Genomic DNA, 20,332 nt, shown 5'->3' on the forward strand with positions numbered 1-20,332 from the left:
AATCCTCAGGGCTGTGTCTTTCTTCTCTGCCCTTTGGCCTCCTTCCTGTCTTGACATTGAGCCTCAATTAACCTGCCAAACCCCCAAGGAGAACTGAGCAACTTCTTTCCTCTGTTACTCAAAAAAAAGAGAGGTAGACCAGATGTCCAGTCCACACACCACCCTTTATAAAGGGGCTGCAGGTTTAGGGGGACCACAAGAGTGTGGAAGAAAGACTCTGAGCCTAAAAAAGAACAGGAGGAAAAGACCCAGGCCAGCTTGGCAAGAAGCTCCCTGGCACAGTCCCCTTCTCCATTTTTCCTTCTGACTCAGGCATATTTGAGAAACTGAACAAAAAATGTTTTCAATAAGCCAGGATTTCTTTGAGCTGGACCAAATGGTGGTGTCCATGAACAAAAAAGCCTAGAAGACTGAATTAAAAAAAAAAAATTGAGTTGTTTGAGTTTTAGGAAACTGGATAATGGCACAGGAAGGTAGAGAAGGGAAGGAGAGGGGTGATGGGAGAGTTTCATTTTGAGTTTTGGGTAAAGAATTCAGGTTGGTTCTTGTTTTATCCAAACCGGTTTGTTTATCTCTGAAAAATTATCAGCAGCAGTGGCCCGAAGCGCTGCAACGAGGGACCAGCTTCCAAAGTATAGGGACCCGAACAAGTGTTCTAATGTCTGGCGAGGTCCACAGCTTGTATTGCCCTGGGTTCTCTGGCTGTCTGCCTGGTGTGGGGGAAACAGTGAGCTGGTGACACTGGTTTCCAGCCCCAACCCTAGGTCTTGTGGGGTTTTTCTCTATGCGTTTTCACTCGCTGTTGGGGAATGGTGCATCTGTCTGTGTGTGTGTTTAATGCAAAGATTCAAACTTGATACGGGCAAGGCCAGAGTTGAAAACCTGGAGCAGAAATGGCGGCGGAAAATGCTTGAGACTTCCCTTGACTGCAGACCTGTCAGCTCTGGGTCTTAGCATTCTGCTCTGGGGCTGCAGAGTACTTGGCACTGGGGCAGGGGAGGGTGGGCACAGGCTCCCAGCCTCCTCTGGTGGCTCCTCTTGGGCCCACAGAATCATGTTTGGAGCGGAGGGGTCTGCATTTCACGTGATTATGGTTGGAGGAGGAAGGTTTTCCATCTGGAGATCTTGGACCAAGGGGCCGTGGATGGAATTTATTGGGATCCTGGGGCTTAGAGGATATGCAGAAGGCAGGGGACCCCAAGCCCAGACCCACAGCAGTCCAGGAAACCTCTTCCTTCCCCTTGCTGGCAACACAGGAGATCCTATGGTTCTGAGGGGGCAGAGAGAGAGGACCATTGCTGATGGAGGTGGCCAGGGCAGCTTTGAGAGTGTGGCTGGAAGAAGCCAGCCGATGAAAACATTTAAAAGGGGTGCGCCTTTTAGCTTTGGAAATGGTTTCCGATTCTCTGAGAGCAGGGAGAGTGCATCAGGGTTAGACTTTGGGTGGATTGCAATCCAAAACTGTAATTACATCTAGGAGCAGACGGAAATGGGAAAAGAGAATTAGTCATGTGGCCTGCTTGGGCCTGGTGGTGGAGGTGGCAGGCCTGACCTCTGTGCTTGGATTGTAGCAAAGGTGGTTCGCCCAGGAACACCCCAAGGACCAGCCTGGGCCCCTCTTTTCTTCTAGTCTACTCTTCACTCACCCTGAGCCATCTCTGGAGGGCTGAGTCCCCTCTGAATCACTCAGGGCTGCCCCCTACCCTCCCGACTTCTTCTATCAGCTCTAGCCTAGAGTAGAAGAAAGCTCCATTTTGACTGATTTGACAATCTTTTTGGCATGGTGTATATGTGTATGTGGGCTTCCCCGGTGGCTCAATAGTAAAGAATCCTTCTGCTAATGCAGGAGACGTGGGTTCAATCTTTGGGTCAGAACGATCCCCTAGAGAAGGAAATAACAACCCACCCCAGTATTCTTGCCTGGAAAATTCCACGGACAGGGAAGCCTGGTGGGCTACAAGGCCATGGGGTTGAAAAAGAGTCAGATACAACTGAGCAGCTCAACAATCCAAGCCAATCTGTGTATGTGTGTTGGCGAGAGGGTGACCCTAAAGGATACCAGCAGATTGCTCTCATAGGTGGCCAGTAAACTCTGGAAGCTAGCCCCTACCGGCTTCTCGGTTCTGGTTGGTTTGGAGGAGCGCAAGGCCTGGATTTCTCCTTTAATTGGGAGAAAGGGCGGCCAGGACTCTTAGGTCTTTGGCCTGCAAGCCTCTGACTCTTCTTCTCATCCCACTCAGCTCCCCTGGGGTGTGACGGTGACATCCCCAAGTATTCTGAGCCCCCAGCTCACCTTTCTCTTCTCCCTGCCCCCCTTCCTTGCACCTGTCAGCTGTTTCATTGACTGTCTGGCTTGGCTGCCACCCATCCTATCCTTCCAGGCCAGCTCCTCCCTCCCCCCTCCCCCCAGGCCTATACTTCCCCCCCCTTCCTGTCTCTGCCCACGTCTGTCTCTACCTGCCCGTCGCCAGCACACCTGAGGATCCGAGGCTGCCTAACGGAGTGTGGGGATGGTTCAGGGTGTTTACCAGACAGCTGGGATAAGGTATTAAATCCTGTTGCTGTCTTCCCAGGGCCAGGTTCCTCAGATGGTTTTCCAAATTCCTAATCTCGGTGCCCACATCCCTGCCCGGCCCCTGTTTGATGAGTGCCTTTCTTTCCGATTGAAGCTGAACCGAGCAGGATCTGTCGTGAGGTTTGGTCTGGGTTCCCACCGGTGCGTGATGACATGGAGGTCCAGCCCCTTCCTCCCTGGAGGAAGGAGGTTCTTCCTTCCTCTCTTCCTTCCTTTCTTTGGGAATCTCAGGGAGCAGGGGCCAGGATTCTGCCTCCAGGTGTTCCAGAGCCTTCTTGAGTGCCCACCTCCCCCACCAGTGTGGTCGTGAGGCAGGGGCAGGTAAATGACAACCTTTCCTGAGCCCAGCATTGCAGTTCTTCCCGTTCAGAATAAAAATGGCCAAGGTGGAGTTTTGCCCATTGTACTGGATACCCTGGCTTGCCCCAGAAGAGCATTTCTCCACGGTGTCTTTGCACTGTTTTTGGAGCTCTGAGTAGGAGGCATGCGTCTGTCGGGTGTTCAGGTGGACGCCTATGCGTATTAAGCTGGCCTAGCCTCTGGGATGACAGGAGGGCTCAGATGAGTCTCTGTGAACAGGGACACGGAGGCCATAAGCATCTTCCAGGGGTCTTCCCTTGGCTGGGACATCTGAGTCTCGTCTATCCTTCCTGGGATGGCAGAGAACTAGGGGACTCTTTCCTCTCCTCAGCCTTCTGTCCCAGAAACTAGGCTAAAAGGGGCAGATTAGTTGACTTTCCTGTCCCCTACCCCCCGAGCTGTGAACTCTCTTAGTTCCCAGACCAGGGATTAAATCCACACCCTCTGCCTTGGAAGTGTGGTGTCTTAACCACTGGACCACCAGGGAAGTTCAGAGCTGTGAGCTTTCCACAGGGGGAAGAGCAGGACTCTACACCCATGATGGCGGTCTGGATCTACCCTCAGGAGGTGCCTGGGACTCATGGATGTGTGCTTTCTCTGTGCAGCCACACGACCTGGACAGACCTTGCTGGTTTCGGCTTCTATTCTCTGACTCTGTGTTCCCTTTCCTCTTCCCTTCTGTGCCCTCTCTCCCCCTCCTCCAGGCAACCAGAGGTCTCTTGGGTTTCACAACATTGGGAGCTTCCCATTTCTTCACCTCGTATCTGTTCAGGCTCCAGGTGGCCTGAGACTCCACCCTCTTCCTGTTGCCTTGGCACTCTGCGCTGCACTGGGCTTTCTTTTCTCTCCAGGAGCAGAGGGATATCTCTGGGACTGAGCACAGAGGCGTTTGGCCTCAGTGAAACAGGTCTGGGGACAGAACAATGGGCACAGCGGCAAACTTTGCACTGGGTCTTCAGCCAGAACCCTCACCATCAAGGTTTCTTCCGTGGTCATATATATAAGGAAGGGCTACTGTAAGAGTCCTCGATGTCCGAGTTCCTGATTTTTTTATTTCAGGGGCTTCCCTGGTGGATCAGATGGTAGAGGATCTGCCTATAGTGCAAGAGACCTGGAGTCAATCCCTGAGTCAGGAAGATCCCCTGGAGAAGGGAATGGCAATCCACTCCAGTATTCTTGCCTGGAGAATTCCATGGTTAGAGTAGCCTGGTGGGCAACAGTCCATGGGGTTACAAAGAGTTGGACACAACTGAGCGACTAACATACATCCTTTTTCTAATATGTGTTGGGCAAGAAGTAAAAAGTGGAATAGAAAAAAAAAAGGGCAAAGAAAATCTGGAAGATGACATTTGCCATGAGGAGGAGGAGTGAAGAGGTGAAATTAATTCATTAGAAAAACTTGTTGACTGGCTTTGCTTAGGCGCCTCCATTTTAAAAGTCTACGTTTACAATAAGTCGCTAATTAAAATACAAAATTAAGCAAGAGCTATGTTTTTTTTTCCTCTTACACTTTAATTGCATGATTTTTTGTGATGTAATTTCTGGAAACACCCAGCGTACCTCACAGGGCTGATTGTTTGATAAACGAGAAGCACCTGAAACCAACCCCCGAAAATAAATATATAAATCCAAGGGGAACATAAGGTAGATTGGAAATGACAGAGAACTGCAGACAGCATGGAACCAAAAATCCATAATAATAATAATAATAATAAAAATAAAAACCATCTAAGTAAGGACAATTTATCCTGCCTACCCTGAAACCTGAACAATCTGTGCATCTCGGGGCGGGGGGGGAAGCGTTGAAATGGAAACCAGATCAAGTGGGGGTAATTACTCCCTGTCTCCCACCCTTCAGGTTGGTGCTATGGAAAAAAAGCAAAAACAACTCAAAATCCAATCCTTCCTGATTCCATTTCTAGCCAGGTTCAGTACTTACTGGGCCTTTTTCCTTTATCACAGACTTTTCAAAGGAAATTTCTTCATCCCCCTGTTCTGAACCTAATTGCAGTCCCAAGAGTGGGTGAACGGGGCCAATGACAGTCCCCCACTGGGAGAACAAGCCTCTCCATGCCCACAGAGGGCAGACAGCATATCCCAGACTTGGGCTGCTGGCCCAGAGCTCCTGGCTCTTCTAGAAGGTAGTAACGGGGGGCTTCCCTGGTGGCTCAGTGGTCAAGAATCCGCCTGCCAATGCAGGAGACGCAGGTTCAATTCCTGGGTCAGGAAGATCCCCTGGAGAAGAAAATGGCAACCCCCTTCAGTATTCTTGCCTGAGAAATCCCATGGATAGAGGAGCCTGCCAGGCTACAGTCCACGGGGTTGCAAAAGAGTCAGACACGACTGAGCGACTAAACAATAGCAATAACAACTAGAAGATAGTAGGACAGGGTGGTCCATGGTAAGAATGGTGTGTTGCCTTTTGCAGACAGCCCCATGGCCTGCTGCCTTCTTTAAGATGCAGACCTGGGTGATGATTGCAAAACTGCTGAGAAACCTGTCAGGAACTGACTCCAGGGTGGGGCTGGGAGGAAACTGGATCCTACTGGCAGCCTGGCTGCTGGAGGATCCTCAGCCCAGCATCGTCTGTCCTGAGACCTCCTGAGTGCCAGGCATCTGGGCAGTAGGAGCAGCAGGGACAGTGGGGACCTGCAACCACACTGCCTTCTCTTTTCTCTGTTCAAAAACTGGAGGCCCAGCTGGCAGGAGGCCTCAGTAATCTCTCTATAAACATCCCTCCTAGGGAAAAATAATTTGCCTCTTTTTGGTCTTTTTAAAAAAGACATATTCTTCCTGATTACAAGTCATGTTCACGGCTCACTGGAAAATACAAAAAAAAAAAAAAAAAAAAACCTGTGAAGAGAATAATTTAAAAATACATAAAGTACAGATCCAGTGAACAGAGAGACCTGGGTTTGAGACCCATCTTTGCCACCCAGCGCTGTTACTTTGGGTAAGTTACTTCTTGTTGCTGAACCTCAGTTTCCTCATCTATAAAGTGGGGATAACAGTCGTATGTATCTTGGAGGACGGTGACAATTCAGTGTGATGATCTGCTTGAACTATTGGCCACTGAGCCTGACACATGGCGTAAACATTAACACTTTCTGTTGTTAAGTTTATAATGATTATTCTACTGCCTTGAGATAACAGGCTTTTAAATCTTTTATTAAGAATTTTTTTTTTTTTTTACATTTAAGAAATTCTTTCTTTAAACCTGTGCTGTCCAATACAGTAGCCTCTAGACATGTGTGGTCACTTAAACTAAAATTAAATAAAATTAAAAATTCAGCTCCACAGTCACACTTGCCATGTTTCCAGTGCTCAGTAGCCGCACATGGCCAGTGGCTGCCATACTGAACAGTACTGAAAGTTCTACTGGACAGCCTTCTAAATGGTAGAATCATATGAATTTTGTCTCTTAATAATTTCCTGCTTTCTGTAAATGTCTGTTGATGACTGTAGTGGTCCACACTATGGCTGGATCACACTTCTTATTGGTTTCAGACCTTGCTCCTGCGATGTTGGAGCATTCTCTGGGCTCTGATTGGGCTCCCTGGGTCACCCATCCCAGCACTGGTGATGTGGCACTCTCTGATTGGTGCCAAGCAGCAAAGAGTTCTGGGAGGAGCCTGGCCTCACCTGTTGTTTGGCTCCCACTAGTGGTGCCAGGGCAAGGGGTGGGACTCTGCCTTTCCTTCAGTGAGTCCTGTTGGAGCAGAAGGGGGTGCCCCTCTCAGCCCACAGTGAGTCCCCTCAGACTGGCTCATCCACACCCTTCGCCTCACAGGGCAGAGACCAAGAAGAGGAGGAATATGCTTAAGGTGGTAATAATGAGCAATCATGATTTCCCTCCACTAACCAGAGGGTCCTAGGTGTTCCTCAGGAACCGCCCCTGCCCCGGGAGCCCCCAAAGAGTGGATGGCCTTTCTTGGTGGGGAGTAAAAGCCATGTGGGGGCTGGCCTGGCTCCATGAGGCCTGCCCAGGCCTCCAGGTCCTAGTGAGGGTCTTCTGGCTTCTGGAAGGGCCCTGACTGAAGAGGGTTGTAAGATTCCAGGGTGGAGGGCTGCCAAGGTCTGGTGGGGGGAGGGTGGACAGCTTCAGAAAGACTCAGAAAGTCACCCGCAATGGCGGGTGACCATCCTGTGACTGGGGTTGGTGGAGTGAGCGTCAGGGCGATGCCAGGGTGGTAGCCTGAGTCTCTTTACCAGCTGGGCAGTCCACACCTTCCTGGGTGGCCAAGGGCAGAGCTCTGGGTGGGGGGCTGTGGGCAGGGCTGGCTGGGTAAGTAATCCCCGGGGCAGTGGGTAAGACAGATAGGGAGCACCGAAACTGGACCTGCTGATGTGGCCCTTTCTGCTCGCAGCGGATCATAAAATATGGCTCAGATTTTCATTACGGGCTCTATCGATTATCTTCTGGGACGGATGAATTATAGAGAACATTAAATTTTTTTTAAAAAGCAAGTGAGAAAGGAAATATCTGAATGAGTTTGGGTGGTCGATCGCAGAAAGGGCTGAGCCACCAAGCCTGTGTGGCCTCCGTCTCCGAGCAGGGTAAGAACCAGACCGTTTAGGGTGTGCAGCCTCTGACTCCAGCTCTCAGCCTCCCAGGCTTCTTGTGCGTCCCTGGGCCTGACCTGGCAACATGGGAGGCCTATGTCCCCCTTGTCTGTGCCCTGTCCCCTCCAGGAATCTGCCTGGGTTCTTAGAAGGCAAACACTTGGGTTCTTCCCAGGATTTTTCTCAGGCACTGAGCCCTCATCGATGTGAGGTGGACCCACAAATTCTGCCGCCTCCCCTCCAGGGACCTCTTGATTCTGGAGAGCATCTTTTGTCTCCTGGGATCAGGACTGGAACAAGACCTCCTGAGGAATGTGGATACCTGAGCCTGTTGGCCATCTCAGCTTTCCTCTACTTATTCCTTCCATTGGTGGTCACTGGTTTGGGGGATTTCCATTTTCCTTTGTAAGCTTGGGAAAAAACACATCTGGGTTGCATTGCTGTGCATCTAAGTCCAGTCTGGAAAGAGAACCTCCTGGAAGTTCATCCATCCCTCTCTTGCTTCCTCCCCACCTGCTTCCCTCTCCTTGCCAAGCATCGTGTTGTGTAGGTGTTAGGCAGGCCTGGGTTCAAATCTCTTCCTGGTATGTGACCTTGGGTGGGTCACATCCCTCTCTGAGTCTTCGTTCCTCAACTATCCAGTTAGGATAATAACCTGCCTCATTGGCTTCTTGTGATGGTTATTTGTATTAATGTATTAAGGTCCTCGGCACATAGTCCTTAATAAATGTGAACTATCATTCTTTCCCTCCTCAACTGGGGCAGAGACTGGAAACCGTTCCTCCGTTCTTTTCATTTAGCCCTTTTGATTGATTTAATTTCTTAAGTACTTTTAGCACCTACTATGTGCCAGCTACTTTTTTCAGCATGTTACATGTAATACAGTATTTAATCCTCATAACCATATGCAGGAAGGGCATTATTATCTTCATTTTATTGATGGAGAGACTGAGGCACAGAGAAGTCAAAGAAGTTTGTTTGCCCAGGGTCACATAGCTTGTAAATGGCAGCTCATACCTGGCAGTCTGGCTCCAAAGCTTGTGCCCGAAACTACTATGGCCTCCTGTCCCAGTGATCTGGTGAGGTGGTGTGTGTGTGCACACAAACGTGTGTGTGTGCACTCGAGTTCCCACAGCCCTGCTCTGGTGGTGGTTTCTGGCTGACCCCACTTCCTGACCCTCCCCAGTAGACGTGGCTCCCTCAGGTCATCAGCGACCCCAGCATTTTCTGGGGCCCTGTTCTGGGTGGAGCCCCACCCCACCCCTCCCCCTTCCCCTGGCTTTACCTAGACTAGTGAGAAAAGGTGGCGGTTTCCATGGATATCCGTCTCCCTCCAGCGACACGCCCTTTTTTGTATAACTCTGTTCCCTAGAGTTGATTGTTTTTGGCACACAGCTCTGTAAACTCATCCAACAATTAAAAGGGGGGAGGGGTGGAGCAAACAGGAGACAGATAGTAACTGTGGGGTAAGTGACACACAGGAGGGGCCTTCGGGGTGTGCGTTCCTTCTCTGGCCTCTGTCGATGGCGGGACAGCACCGTCAGTGGAGAAAACCACACGACCAGCTGGCCCGCAGCTCCGCTGGTTCTGAGTGCTCAGAACTCCACATGTTTCTTTCCATTTGAGCTTGTTCTTGCTCTGTTTATTCCTCCCTCAGGAATCTAAAGGGGGCCCATGCTTGGAGCCAGAGGCCACCTGAAGCCATGAGGTGCCAGCTCGGGCCAATCTGAATCTTTGCTGCCCTTGTTTTGGTTCATTGTGTATGTGTTTGCCCTGTTTGTGTACCATCAAATACCTCCTGCGTTGGGCGTACCCGTCGTAGGCTGTGTGAGATCACAGATGAAAAATGCAGTGAAAAACATTTTCGTGCCACAACACATCGTGTAGGATTTTTGTATTAAGATGTGGATTTTTTTATTGTTTTTTTTTTTCCCCTTTTCCATACAGCCCTGAAGTTGGGCAATGTGCACGTCTGTGTTTTTGTTTTCACTCCAGGTGGTTTATGAAATCTGCTCATTAGGGCTCTGTCCTCTCCCCACCTGGCCTGATCTTCCACCTCTTTATCCTCTTGGATTTAGATCTTTCCCTGCCACACCTCCCAGTGACTTCTCACCACTGGGGAGATGCTAGGTGACCCCTGCCTCAACTGCACATTCACCTGGTGAAGGTCAGGGGATCTTGTGGCCTCGCTTCTCAGCCCTGCATCTCTGCAGCAGGTGTTCATTGCAACAGGAGGTATCAATGTGGGGGAGGCAGCCAAAATCTCAGTGTACCCACCCACCCATCCCAGGATAAAGCCTCTTGGCTTACTCTGGGTCTGGAGAGAAGACATAGAGGTTGTCCCATGCCCAGAGGGCCTCCTGACACACAGCGGCCCTCTCCCAGGTGGCTTCCTCGTCCTTATCCCATCAAGTGACAATGTCGGGTGGCTCAACCCCTTTCTTCTCCAGGAGACATACCCACAGCTGGGACCCTGTTGACCAGGTGGATCTGGGGGTTCTTCCTGCTCCCCCGGTGTATCACCATAGGCCTCACCTCCCTCCAACCTAAGCCTGGACTTTGCTTTCCCCCTGGGCTGTGATCTCTGAATGCTTTCGGGTGACTCTGAGGATTTGATGGAGACCTGTTTGGAGGGCAGGAGAACTGAGATTCAGGAGGGGAAAAAACATTAGGTGTGGGTGGAGACTGAGGTCATGGGTAGGAACGAGGGGAACTTTCAAGTGAGTTGGGCCTTGGAGCCTGTCAGCCTGAGTCCAGGCCTTTCTCCAGCACTTGTGAGCTCTACGATCTTTGGAAAGTCGCTTGATATGTATCTCTGTGCCTGCCTTCCCCAATCTAGCCACGGGTATCATAATCCTTCCTACTTCATGTTGTAAAGATTCAATGAGGTCACACATACACAAGCACTCGGCACGCTGCTTGGTGAACAGAAGGCGTCTGGAAAATTAATATCATTTCTTCTCACATAGGCCTCTTGGCAGAGGGTGTGCCCTCCACTCCCACCATGTTTCCTGGCACATAGTAGGTGCTCAATCACCTCTTACCAGAATCAGCTGGAGGAGGGTCATGTAACCAAGCCATCTCGTTGAACCTGAAAGTTATGAATTCATGGTGTTGATGGAGGAGTTGGGAGAGACCAGGACACAGGGGCTTAGAGGAACGAAACAGAAGCGAGCATGAAAGTAGGTGATAAAATTTCCTGTCGGAGGAGGGGCATGAAGCTGCACCAGGCCCATCTGATTCTGACATGAAATCAGGGACTAGTTCAATCTCACAAACACTTGTGCTGCCCACAGCGGGCCAGCTGTTGTGCTAAATGCTGGGAACGCAACGATAATTAAGACCTGCTCTCTGCCCTTGAGGAGTTAAAAATCAATGGTGGAGACAGACTCGTGCACAAATGACTTTAGTCCGGGTTTAAATGCCACAGGGAAGGTTTCACAAGGAAGGGAGTAGAGGGGCACATGGGCCTGCTTGAGGTAGCTTCTGAAAAGTTACCTTGAAGAGACTTGCAAGAAGAGGGTGCTGGGAGTCAAGAGCTTTTCTAGAACACTCTGAATGCCTTTCACGTCTCTTGTTGATCCTCCACATCTGCTAGGTAGGCAGGAAGAAGGCGTTACCACTGTTGGACCAGTAAGGTTTTGGGCCCTGGGGAGAGTACATGGCTTGTCCAAGGGCCCACAGTGAGTTAAGCAGCAGAACTGAGACTCAGACCCCTGTTTTCTGAGTCTCAGCCCAGTGTTATTTCTGTGCCTGCACTTGACCTCACCCCTTCACTTGCTGGCCAGAGAGCTTTGTCCTTTGGGCTCTGAACCTACTGACCAAGATTCCTGCTGCTGCCATGGCCCTAGGGCCTGTGCTGTGGGAGGGCCTGACCATGGCAGGCCCTGGGGCCTGTGCCCTGGTTTGGTAAATCAGTCAGGCCACTTGGTTGGGGATGGTCCTGGGGCATGCCCACACCCTGGCAGGGCTGGAGGATGCAGGAATGGGGAGGAGGAGGAGAAGGCCTGGCCACACCCTTTATTCAGTCGTTCTTGCTGCCAAAGCTGAGAAGGTCCCTCTGCCCAGGACCCGCCCCTCCCTCAGCTGGCAGAGGCCAAAGTCCCCACCAGGGTCTCGAAGACCCCCTCCCCCTGTAACTGGAAAAACCCCTTCGGAACTAGGACGTAAGACCCTGGTTTTATTCCTGTTCACCTTTTGTGTGTGGTCAGACTCAGGTTTTTCTAGCTCTTTGCCAGGAGCCAGGGAGGAACCCTACCCTTGTCTCTTGACCTTTTCTCTGGGGAAACCTGTGTGCCTGGAAGCGGGGGAGTGTCCTCCAGCTGTGTAAGCAGCTGGCTTTCAGGTGGGGCAGCAGTCCTTCTGATGGGATATCTGAGTAGAGCTCCCCAGAAGAAGTGTGATCTGGAGGTGGGGAGCGGTAGGTGATGGCTGGCACCCCATCTTCCAGCTTAGAGATGCTTGGTCAGTGGGTAAGCTGCCCCAGGCTTTGGGGGGTTCTGAACCAACAGTGAGGGGCGTGTCAGAGCCCGGAGGAGTGAGTCTCTCAGTGGCCCTGAAGTTCCCATTAAAGTGTTTTTTCCTCTTTTTTAAAGAAAAAAATATTCCCAAACTGGAAAACAAAGGAAATTCACTTCCCCCAAATCACACGAAACTCACATTAGGGGCCTGGCGGGAATCCATGGAAACCAGGAAACCCGCTGTTAACCCTGCCGAAGGGTGGGGTGGGAGCTGGGCTGCTCCAAGCCCGGGACCACTGTTGCAGGGCCGACCCGAAGCTTCTCCGGGGAGCTGGGGTCGGTGGCATTGCCCAGAGCAGAGGTGGGGTGGAGCTGGTGCTGGAAGCTTCAGAGCACCGACTACCCCCTTCCACTCATGGCCCAACCTTGGGAGGCAGGAGAGGAGGGGTTCGTGCACTCCAGGGAGGCCCCAGGGGATCCAGGGGCTGGGCCAAGTGGGAGAACCTGCCAGGCAGCTGCCCACACCATGCCACACTGTGGAGTCAGGCCGAGCCCACTCACAGGCTTTAGGAATACACAGGCCAGGCGCTGCGGGTGCTGCAGTGACCCGGCAGAGGGGGAAGGGAAGGACCGGCCTTTTAGGCTCCTCCCTCCCTGATGCCAGCCCTCTGTGTGCCGGGTGGGTGTGAGAGCAGAGAGACAGCCCGCTCGGGGTTCCTGCACCCCACTCTCACATCTGTGAGACTGGAACTACAGGCCCAGGAGGTTGTGTGTTGGTGTTGGTGGTGGTGTGTCTGTGTTTGCACGCACCTGGGCTAATTTTTCTAAAAAGGCTGAAAATATTTACAGGTTTGGAGTTGAAACGCAAACAGGAAAAGCCCTTTAAAAAGTGAGTGTAGTGGATATTCAAAACAGGAATCACCATGGAAACACCACAATATTTGCTTAAATTGACACAAAGGTTGCCGGTAGCAGGGCAAACCTACCAAGTTTCTTTGGCCACTTTTTTCTGGCCCAACACTTATATCACAAATGATATGCCCCCCTTTTGGGGGGCATGTGTGTGTACCTTCTTTTCTTTTTTTTATGAGATGTAAGGGCACAGAGCCAGCGTGGGGAGGGGAAAAGAAAGAGAAGAGGCCAAACTCCCCATTGTAGTAGCTGTTGAGACACCTGCTTATTCCATTTTTAGAGACTCCCATAAGGCCACTTTGGGGGTCAGGGGAGCAGCTGGGAGCTGGTCGAGGGGAAGTCTGAAGGGCACAAGAGGCTGGAGAGGCCAAGGGTTGGTTTGGTTGTGTGGGTCTGATCTGGTTTCCAGTGTCAGCTTGATTCATTGTCAGGCTGACCTTTCACCCCCGGTGCCGAGTCTAGGGTGTGGTCACTCTGTTGTTACCTGGGGTGGCACCTGATTGGCCTATTTTCGTTTCTACCCATTTGATTCCTTCATTAGGTGGGACAACCTTGTAGCAGTTGGCTAATAATCGTGCAAAGGGTACATTGGTTGTATGGTCAGGCACGGCATGCACCACGGTGTTGCCATCTGCCGATTGCCAGGTAAGGCCTGAGAATCTCTTCCCTTTTTGGCCAGTTGCCGTGCAAGTTGTCTGAACCTTACCCTCTATTGTCCTTCTCTCTGAGTAGCTCTGTAGGTCTCAACAGTAGCCAAATAAACCTGTTTTCCTTTCTCCTTTTGGTAGGCAAACAGGCCTCACTGAGTGAAGGCGAAGACCATCCATCTTACCTGCCTTTCCTGCTGTCTCGGCGTCGGCCCTTCCTATAGAAGGGGTCCTGCTGCTCCCGTGGTGTGTGTGGGAATGGACTTCGGACCCCAGGTTCTTGGGATGCAAAGGTAACCACTCCCAAGATTCCCAAGATGTCACTGAGAAATGTGGGCGGGAGTGTCATTGGCCAGGCCAGGGTTTCCTTCTTAGGGGAGATACTGCATCGGCCTTTCTCAGTGGTGGTAGCTTAGCTCCCCTAAGCAAAACTGAGAATGTGCAGGTTTGAGAAAAGAGCCAGGGCCTAGGAATCTGCATTTTGGCCCTGGCTCTACTTCATCCCACTGCTCTTTCCCCTCTGGACCTCTGTTTCCCCACGAGTAAAATAAAGAGGCGGGACTCACTGACCTTGAAGAATCCTCCCAGCATCACCACTGTATGACATTGGGTGGTTCCAGCAGTGTGCAGATACTCCAGTTGAGGCCTGTGGCAAACTTGGCTGGAGCCACCTGATGGGTCATTTCTGAACATCATCTCTGGGAACGGTAGGTCCAACCCCTCTATGCATTCAGCAGCTCTGGCTCTGCTCTGAGCTCAAGTGTGACTTGTTGGGGTTCTCTTGGTGACCCTCCAGCCCAGGCAGGACCCACCTTAGAGAAGAGGACACAGGTATCTTTTGACCCTGGCTCGGAAGTTAGCCCCATGCTTAAGACAGGTACTTACACCTGGGATGGGTAGCCTGTGGGGCTGGTACTGTCAGATATTTGCCTGCAGGTGTCAAATGTGGCAGATCACAAGGTGGATGTATGAGCATGTGCTCAGTCATGTCCGACTCTTTGCAACCCCATGGGCTGCCAGGCTCCTCTGTCCGTGGAATTTTCCAGGCAAGAATACTGGAATGGGTTGCCATTTCCTACTCTAGGAGATCTTCCTGACCCAGGAATCCAACCTGTGTCTCTTGAGTCTTCTGCATTGGCGGGCGGATGCTTTACCACTACACCACCTGGGACGCCTGTAGCGGGGAGGGTTGATACAAAACAGGTAACTTACTACATATTGATCATTAGCCAGTATTCTCTTACGATCTGAAGGGACAAGCCCAGAGGACTTGGGCTGATAAAGTTGGTGGACAGCATCTTAGAGTGTGGGGCTGAGACTGAGGCCCTGGAGCGTGGCTGGGAAGGCAGGCCTGGGGGCTGCTCCTCCTGTGTGTGCCAGACTGGAGGCGGTAGCCCCGACTCACCCACCTGTGCTCTGGTTGTAGGGTCAGGCATGGCAGGCAGCATGGGCACCAAGGGCAGGCGTGTCCGCCCCTCCCTCCAGTGGCCAAGTGCTGCAACTCTAGACTTTGAACTTGCAGGGAGGAGGTACTTACAGAGATGGGAGCCTTGGTGCTCCTTGAGGTCTAAGTGGTCTGCAGAGCTGCAGGCCTGGTCATTTTGGGTCATGCCACCTTGGGACCCGGAAGAAGCCATGGATAAGGGCTAGAGATTTGAAGATCAGCTGTAAACATGGCCTTTGGTTGCTGTGGTGGAGTAACTGTGTGGCTGAGACTCGTCTTCCCAGTGTCCAGGAACTGGTTCATCCACATTGAGGATGTGCAGCTGTTTTCCCCTGATGGCAATGAGTCTGCGTAGACTGTGCAGTCGTCCAGTTGGGTCAGCACCAACTCCTGTATGACTCTGCTCTTTTCCTGGGCTTTTCTTGTCCAACTCTGCTTCCTTGATGTTCGTGGGTCTTGGATGACAAGTCCAGGCATCCTCAAGCCTCTGGATGGTCTCCCCAGCCGCCTGTGCCCTGCATGTGAGCAAGTTGCCAGCGTGTCTGTGGAGCCCCTTTTCCAGGGGGCAGTGTTTGGTGGTTCTGTCCTCAGTGGCAGGCTTTTTGTTTTCTTCTATCCTTTGGCAAAACATGCCCATTAGTTTTTCCCTTCCTGAAGTTTCCACTCATTGTTGACTCCCAGGGGCCACGCCAGCTGGGATTTGTACCCAGCACAGGGCATGGGCTCTGTGAGTCCTCAGGGACTCCTACATCCTAGCATTGGCCGTCTTGGCCCTGGTAATGAAGCTTGGGAATTCAGAGGGCTCCTAGCGGGAATGTTGTGGCCGAGCCCCTCCTCACTCACCCAGCCCTTTGGCCACAGCCTGGGGTCCTCTGTAGTCTGAGTGATCTGAGATCTCAGAGGTGTCCTGCCTCACCACACAAGAGTGTGGGCTTGGGGCAAGTCTGTGCTCAGGTCTGGTCTACAGACCTGATCCTGTTTGACTCAGATTCTCCCCACTTCCGGCTGTGCCACAGAAGAGCTTGTTATGTTTATTCAACACTTATGGAGGGCCTGGTGTCTTCTGATCATTAGGGATAGAGTGACAAGACAGTCCAGCTCTCGTGGAGTTCTGGTTGGGTAAGCGGACAACAGATAAACCCACCCCAAAAGAATGACAAGGAAATCTTCAGTGCGGAATGGAAATAGGATGAGGTGGTAGAAAGTGACTGGGCAGTCCAGGAGCCTTCTTTGAGGAGATGACGGTTAGCTGAGATGGAGGAATTGAAAGTGGAAACTCATCCTAAGAGGGGTGGAATATTTTCAGCAGGAAAGAAATAGTCTAGAGGAACTGAGGCTGAGAGCTCAAGGTGCTTGGTGGACAGAAAGAGGCCCCAGTGCTGGGAGTGGACAGGGCTAGGCCAGGGCTTGTAGGGTGTGTTGTGTCAAGGGAAGTTGGGGCTTTATTTTTTGGGTGATGGGGGAGCTGCTAGAGGGTTTAAAGCAGGGAGGTGAAGTGATGTGATTTTGTTTTAAGAAGAAGGCTGGGGCTGCCATGGTGAGCATGGACTGAGGGGGCAAGGGCAGAAACCAGGGAGGGAGGCTGCTGCAGCCCCTGGAGTGAGAGGTTGATTCAGCCAACCAGGTTACATTCTGGGAGGGGGCTTTTGCTGATTTTAGGAACCAAGTGGAACCTTTCTCTTTCCCCTGGGAACATCCCACAGACAGATTTTATTGTTGTTCTTACTCCTTTCCTCCATTTGACATCAGCTGCAAGGGACTGAGACAGAAGGGGGAAATGGAGAAAAGAGGGCAGAGACCCTGTGTGTTTATAGGGGGAGTGAACTGGCCTTGCTGGTGGATTAATCAGGGACAGAAGAGACAAGATCTCAGGTTGGCTCTGGCATTCCAGCCCCTGATGTGCAGCCCTACATCTCCTCTGTCTCATGTTCCCACCTGGCAGTGCCGGGGGAGAAGCACCGCTCTGGGCACTGGGCTGGTTGCTAGGAAAGCTTGGTGGAGTGTGTCAGCACCCTTGGGTCATCACTGTGTGGGGGGAAGGCCTGAGGCCTGCTTATATCCGGTGCCGATTTTAGCAGAGATATCCCAGCTCACTGTCCTTGTGGCCTTAAGATTTGCATGGAAGTCTGTTTTGTGCCTTTGCTCCATGGACTCTTCACTGGGTCTGAGGCTGGGCCTAGAAGCTTGTATAAGTCCTCTCACTGTGGCTTTAAATGTTATTTCTGCACCTGGATACAAAGAACCTCAGTTGATCAGCTTTGAGAGCTGAGAAATGGGTTTGTCTAAGACTCCCTCATTTCCAGAAATGGCCAGTTTAGTCTCCAGCCCCAGCTCACGGATAGAGATCCTAGCTGTCTTTCCACGTGGAAAGTCTTTCCACAATTCACAGTGTGAATTGCTGTATTTCCTTCCTTAGGCTTGACCTAGACTTGCCTTTTTCCAGGGTCCCTGACGTGACGCCCCGCTCTCCTGGGCCTGGAATCGTCTGCTTGGGCCAGGACAGGACAGGCAGTCCCAGCAGTGATGCTGTAATAGCCAAGCCATCTACAAGCCCCCTAAGTGGGTGCAGTGTAACCCAGGCAGCAGCCAGAGGCCTGGCTGGAGCGAGTGTGAAGTTGTCACAGCCAACCGCGGGGGCCCCAGTGAGGACATCGCCCATGCTGGCAACATATTCCCAGCCATATGGGCTGGCTCAGCCCTCCGGGAACGCTCTGGAGGCCTGACCTCCAGGGGGAGTGACAGAAGAGAGCAGAAGGGCGGGCTGGCGACGCCGTCTTGCAGCGGGTGATGGGGATGTCCCAGGCGTGCAGCTGGTGCCTCCGGCTCCAAGGGGGTGTCAGCCAATCTTCCCGGGTGTGTCTGCCGACATCAAAACACCGGGCTGAGCCCTGGGGGCGGGTGCGTCTGGGTGGGCAGCCGTGTGTGTCTGTGCATGCGTGGGAGGCTCTTCTGCTTTCTGCCTCTGTGGCCTGCACTAGATCCATGGCCTTCACTCATAACTGGACTGGACAGTTCTAACTCCGTCCTCCAGGGCTTTGATCTGATGTGGGGCCGGCCACTCCAGAGCCTGCAGCTGGGGTGGGAATGTGGAGGGCTGGGATCGGGAGAGGGAAGTGCTGACTGAGGGGAGTGGGGGCCATGTCCTCCACCTGTTCCCCCCACCCCCCAGGTGGCAGCCTGGCAGAGTGGACTCTGAGGTCACAACACCGTGGCACTGGGCAGAGACGTGATGGGGAGATGGTTTAGGAAGAGTTACTGAGTGTTCTGGCTTCTAATCTGTGCTAGGATTCTGCTCGGTGTTGCCGACACCCCCACCTTGTGCCTCCTTCCCCAGTTCTCCCTCCTAGCAGGGTTGGAAGCCCCTGGGTTCCACCAGGCACTGACCCAAAGGAAGAGGGATTGGGCAGGGCTGTCACTGCCTGACTGCCAGGACCTACCCAGAGTGATCTGCTCACTCCAAAAGGGACAACGAGTGGCCCATGGTTTGGGGGGTTGATGTCTTGTGGATGAGAGGAGGACACTTCCACCCTACCTCTGTCCTGTCACCTTGGGGCCTCCATGGGTTGAACACACTGGCACTGGAGAAGCAACAGTGGGTTTTGCACCCAAGGGGAGTCCCAGTGGCTGCAAGTGCATTGTCTTCTCTTGCAGATCTTCAGGCTCCCCAATTTCGTCTTCTCCCAGCTTCCTGGGACTCTCTGATTCTAGAATGCACCCAGGTATAGTCCTAGTCCTTGTGGAAGTCCTTCAGCCCAGTGGACACCATGCTGAGGCATGGAGCAGCCGTAGGAGGACCCTTGGATGGGCTCACCCGGGCCTCCCCACACCGTCAGCTCCTTGCTCTGTTAAATCAGCTCCCAGGATGGTCTCCACCTTCAGCTCACCACCCAGTCTGGTTCGGTTTCTTGGCCCTTCAGAAGCATGAGGCTTTTCTGACCCTGAGTCTTCAGATGGTAGCCTGGTGTCGGGACCTCTGCGGCATGGGTGGTTGAGGGGAGGGAAGGTGTAATTAATCACTAGTTTCTTCTCCAGAAATGCTAATCGGAAAAAGCAATTAAAAGCAACTTTTTTCCCTTAGTAATCTGTGTTGAGAGCTGGTAATGAAGTTTAGGGCCGCTGTGACTCAATATTTCAGCTTCACCGACTCAAGTCAAAACAATCCAGGCCCAAGAGTTTGCTGGCAGCAGAGCTGGGCCCAGGCAGCAGCTGGGAGTCCTGGTGTCCCCCACGCCTCACTGTCATCACCCTGTTCTGTTTCCAGGGCAGAGAGAATAGCAATCCCTTCTGGTAGGGGAGGGTCGGGTGGCAAGGAGATGGGTCCTCTAGGACATCCCTGGGAGACCCTGATCCTAGAAATGCATCTATGGGGAAATGCTAGGACTGTGGTACAAGTAGCACCTAGTGTGATGCAGAACTGGGAAGGGCGGGCTCCAAAAGAGTGGGGAAGGAGGAATGGGGGTCTGGAGAGCCCCCCAGGGTTGGCCAGGACTCAGCCACATAGGACTCAGAGCCAGAAGAGGTGGTGGTCCAGATCCTGACCTTTAACCTCTGGCCATTCATGTTTCATTTTCATCCATTCCTCAAGCATTACTGATGCTTGATGACACCACAGACTGGACTGGAAGTGCAGCAGTGAACCAACAAGGCAAGAATTCCTGTCCTTGTGGCATTTGCATCTTTGTGGAGGGAGGCAAATGATAAATGCGATAAAGAAATAGAGTAGATATTGGATGGCAATGTGTGTCTGGGAGAAAAGTGAAGCAGGTTTGGAGGATAGAATAGGGAGTGTGTGTGGCAGGGGGAGGTGGGCAGATGGTTTGTCATTTTAGGTGTGGCGTCTGGGGAAGGTATCAGTAGGATGGTTGACTTTTGGGTAAGAACAGAAAGGAGCTTCCCTGGTGGCTCAGTGGTAAAGAATCTGCCTGCAGTGTGGGAGACTGGGGTTTGATTCCTGGGTCAGGAAGATCCCCTGGAGGAGGAAATGGTAACCCTCCCCAGTATTTTTGCCTGGGAAATCCCATGGACAGAGGAGCCTGGCAGGGTACAGTTCATAGGGTCTAAAAGAGTCAGGCATGACTTAGTGTCTAAACAACAACAAGGACAGAAGGAAATGAGTGAGCGAGCCTCCCAGAGGCAAGAGCTCCCCTGGCATGTTGGAGGACAGCAGGGAGGCATGGTGTGACTGGAGTTGGGGAGATACCCTGTGTGGTCAAGGGAGTTGAGCAGGGGTCCCCCAGCTCCTGCAGGTGTTAAAGCCATTGTGAGAACTCAGGCTCTTGCCCCAAGTGGAATAAGAAGCTTTTTGAAGAGTTCTGAGTGACATGATCTGCTTAGGCACAAGCTCTTTAAAAGCAAGACCCACTCTGTCTGG

The 20,332-nt window shown here is 52.1% G+C and overlaps 1 protein-coding gene across 2 annotated transcripts in view; it reads left to right on the forward strand.

Annotated features, from left to right (window-relative positions):
* CASZ1 (castor zinc finger 1) overlaps positions 1–20,332 on the forward strand; it is a 152,130-nt gene that overhangs the window by 19,541 nt on the left and 112,257 nt on the right. Inside the window, exons 1-2 of one of the 2 annotated variants that reach the window (XM_061160419.1) lie at positions 13,407–13,515; positions 13,659–13,810. The gene's annotated coding sequence lies outside the window, so the exon portion shown is untranslated. Of the gene's footprint in view, positions 1–13,406; positions 13,516–13,658; positions 13,811–20,332 lie in introns of those variants that run through there. The other variant, XM_061160418.1, reaches the window with a different exon arrangement.

Source organism: Dama dama, chromosome 14, assembly GCF_033118175.1.
Source record: "Dama dama isolate Ldn47 chromosome 14, ASM3311817v1, whole genome shotgun sequence".
Classification (NCBI taxonomy): domain Eukaryota; kingdom Metazoa; phylum Chordata; class Mammalia; order Artiodactyla; family Cervidae; genus Dama; species Dama dama.